This window comes from Otolemur garnettii, unplaced genomic scaffold, assembly GCF_000181295.1.
Source record: "Otolemur garnettii isolate 467f Iridium unplaced genomic scaffold, OtoGar3 scaffold00016, whole genome shotgun sequence".
Lineage (NCBI taxonomy): Eukaryota > Metazoa > Chordata > Mammalia > Primates > Galagidae > Otolemur > Otolemur garnettii.
The window spans coordinates 15,586,084-15,586,362 of NW_003852411.1; the positions used below are offsets into that span (position 1 = coordinate 15,586,084).

The 279-nt window shown below is 49.8% G+C and overlaps 1 long non-coding RNA gene across 1 annotated transcript in view; it reads left to right on the plus strand.

The window, feature by feature from the left end:
- Positions 1-279, plus strand: part of LOC111723807 — a 20,401-nt gene that overhangs the window by 8,677 nt on the left and 11,445 nt on the right. The window lies entirely within an intron of this gene.

The window sequence follows — 279 nt, forward strand, 5'->3', positions numbered from 1 at the left end:
TTTTGGTTGCAGTTGTCATTGTTGTTTAGCTGGCCCGGGCTCAGTTTGAACCCACCAGCCTTGGTGTATGTGGCTGGCGCTGTAACCAATGTGCTACAGGTGCCCAGCCTAGATATGCAATCTTATTCTGCCACCCTGGGTAGAGTGCTGGGGCATCATAGCTCACAGAAACCTCAAACTCTTGGGCTTGAGCAATCCTCTTGCCAAACCCTCCCCAGTGGCTGGGACTATAGCTATGTACCACTACACCTGGCTAGTTTTTCTATTTTTAGTAGCGAT